Below are 3,484 nucleotides of genomic sequence, written 5' to 3'. Positions count from 1 at the left end.
TCAGTGAATATGACCTGGTCTATTAAACCCCTCAGTGGATATGACCTGGTCTATTAAACCCTCAGTGAATATGACCTGGTCTACCCCTCAGTGAATATGACCTGGTCTATTAAACCCCTCAGTGAATATGACCTGGTCTATTAAAACCACTCAGTGAATATGACCTGGTCTATTAAACCTGGTCTCAGTGAATATGACCTGGTCTATTAAACCCTCAGTGGATATATGAATATGACCTGGTCTATTAAACCTCAGTGAATATGAATATGACCTGGTCTATTAAACCCCTCAGTGAATATGACCTGGTCTATTAAACCCTCAGTGAATATGACCTGGTCTATTAAAACACTCAGTGAATATGAATATGGCCTGGTCTATTAAACCCCCTCAGTGAATATGACCTGGTCTATTAAACCCCTCAGTGAATATGACCTGGTCTATTAAACCCCTCAGTGAATATGACCTGGTCTATTAAACCCCTCAGTGAATATGACCTGGTCTATTAAACCACTCAGTGAATATGACCTGGTCTATTAAACCCCTCAGTGAATATGACCTGGTCTATTAAACCCCTCAGTGAATATGAATATGACCTGGTCTATTAAACCCCTCAGTGAATATGAATATGACCTGGTCTATTAAACCCCTCAGTGAATATGACCTGGTCTATTAAACCTCAGTGAATATGAATATGACCTGGTCTATTAAACCCTCTGGTCTATTAAAACCCTCAGTGAATATGACCTGGTCTATTAAACCCCTCAGTGAATATGAATATGACCTGGTCTATTAAACCTCAGTGAATATGAATATGACCTGGTCTATTAAACCCCTCAGTGGATATGACCTGGTCTATTAAACCCCTCAGTGAATATGACCTGGTCTATTAAACCCTCAGTGAATATGACCTGGTCTATTAAACCCCTCAGTGGATATGAAAACCCTCAGTGAATATGAATATGACCTGGTCTATTAAGCCACTCAGTGAATATGAATATGACCTGGTCTATTAAACCCTCAGTGGATATGACCTGGTCTATTAAACCCTCAGTGAATATGACCTGGTCTATTAAACCCCTCAGTGGATATGACCTGGTCTATTAAACCCCTCAGTGAATATGACCTGGTCTATTAAACCCCTCAGTGAATATGACCTGGTCTATTAAACCCCTCAGTGGATATGAATATGAATATGACCTGGTCTATTAAACCCCTCAGTGAATATGAATATGACCTGGTCTATTAAACCCTCAGTGAATATGACCTGGTCTATTAAACCCCTCAGTGGATATGACCTGGTCTATTAAACCCCTCAGTGAATATGAATATGACCTGGTCTATTAAACCCCTCAGTGAATATGACCTGGTCTATTAAACCCCTCAGTGAATATGACCTGGTCTATTAAACCCCTCAGTGAATATGACCTGGTCTATTAAACCCCTCAGTGAATATGAATATGAATATGAATATGACCTGGTCTATTAAACCCCTCAGTGAATATGACCTGGTCTATTAAACCCCTCAGTGAATATGACCTGGTCTATTAAACCCCTCAGTGAATATGAATATGACCTGGTCTAGTAAACCCCTCAGTGAATATGAATATGACCTGGTCTATTAAACCCTTCAGTGAATATGACCTGGTCTATTAAACCCCTCAGTGAATATGAATATGACCTGGTCTATTAAACCACTCAGTGAATATGAATATGACCTGGTCTATTAAACCCCTCAGTGAATATGACCTGGTCTATTAAACCCCTCAGTGAATATGACCTGGTCTATTAAACCCCTCAGTGAATATGACCTGGTCTTAAACCCTTAAACCCCTCAGTGAATATGAATATGACCTGGTCTATTAAACCCCTCAGTGAATATGACCTGGTCTATTAAACCCCTCAGTGAATATGACCTGGTCTATTAAACCCCTCAGTGGATATGAATATGACCTGGTCTATTAAACCCCTCAGTGAATATGACCTGGTCTATTAAACCCCTCAGTGAATATGACCTGGTCTATTAAACCCCTCAGTGAATATGAATATGACCTGGTCTATTAAACCCCTCAGTGAATATGACCTGGTCTATTAAACCCCTCAGTGAATATGACCTGGTCTATTAAACCCCTCAGTGGATATGAATATGACCTGGTCTATTAAACCCCTCAGTGAATATGAATATGACCTGGTCTATTAAACCCCTCAGTGAATATGAATATGACCTGGTCTATTAAACCCCTCAGTGGATATGAATATGACCTGGTCTATTAAACCACTCAGTGAATATGACCTGGTCTATTAAACCCCTCAGTGGATATGACCTGGTCTATTAAACCCCTCAGTGAATATGAATATGACCTGGTCTATTAAACCCCTCAGTGAATATGACCTGGTCTATAAACCCCTCAGTGGATATGACCTGGTCTATTAAACCCCTCAGTGGATATGACCTGGTCTATTAAACCCCTCAGTGAATATGAATATGACCTGGTCTATTAAACCCTCAGTGAATATGAATATGACCTGGTCTATTAAACCCCTCAGTGGATATGACCCCCTCAGTGAATATGAATATGACCTGGTCTCAGTGAATTAAACCCCCTGGTCCCTCAGTGAATATGACCTGGTCTATTAAACCCCTCAGTGAATATGACCTGGTCTATTAAACCCCTCAGTGAATATGACCTGGTCTATTAAACCCCTCAGTGAATATGACCTGGTCTATTAAACCCCTCAGTGGATATGACCTGGTCTATTAAACCCCTCAGTGAATATGACCTGGTCTATTAAACCCCTCAGTGAATATGAATATGACCTGGTCTATTAAACCCCTCAGTGAATATGACCTGGTCTATTAAACCCTCAGTGAATATGAATATGACCTGGTCTATTAAACCCCTCAGTGAATATGACCTGGTCTATTAAACCCCTCAGTGAATATGAATATGACCTGGTCTATTAAACCACTCAGTGAATATGAATATGACCTGGTCTATTAAACCCCTCAGTGAATATGACCTGGTCTATTAAACCACTCAGTGAATATGAATATGACCTGGTCTATTAAACCACTCAGTGAATATGACCTGGTCTATTAAACCACTCAGTGGATATGACCTGGTCTATTAAACCCCTCAGTGAATATGACCTGGTCTATTAAACCCCTCAGTGAATATGAATATGACCTGGTCTATTAAACCACTCAGTGAATATGAATATGACCTGGTCTATTAAACCACTCAGTGAATATGACCTGGTCTATTAAACCCCTCAGTGAATATGACCTGGTCTATTAAACCCTCAGTGGATATGACCTGGTCTATTAAACCACTCAGTGAATATGAATATGACCTGGTCTATTAAACCCCTCAGTGAATATGAATATGACCTGGTCTATTAAACCCCTCAGTGGATATGACCTGAAAACCCCTCAGTGAATATGACCTGGTCTATTAAACCCCTCAGTGAATATGACCTGGTCTAT

At 40.2% G+C, this 3,484-nt stretch overlaps 1 protein-coding gene across 1 annotated transcript in view; it reads left to right on the top strand.

Annotated features, from left to right (window-relative positions):
• The window catches only part of LOC118381546 (egl nine homolog 1-like), a 65,303-nt gene that overhangs the window by 4,318 nt on the left and 57,501 nt on the right, over positions 1 to 3,484 (top strand). The gene's annotated exons all lie outside the window — the stretch shown is intronic.

Source organism: Oncorhynchus keta, chromosome 3, assembly GCF_023373465.1.
Source record: "Oncorhynchus keta strain PuntledgeMale-10-30-2019 chromosome 3, Oket_V2, whole genome shotgun sequence".
Classification (NCBI taxonomy): Eukaryota; Metazoa; Chordata; class Actinopteri; order Salmoniformes; family Salmonidae; genus Oncorhynchus; species Oncorhynchus keta.
This window is presented reverse-complemented; position numbering and strand designations above follow the sequence as displayed.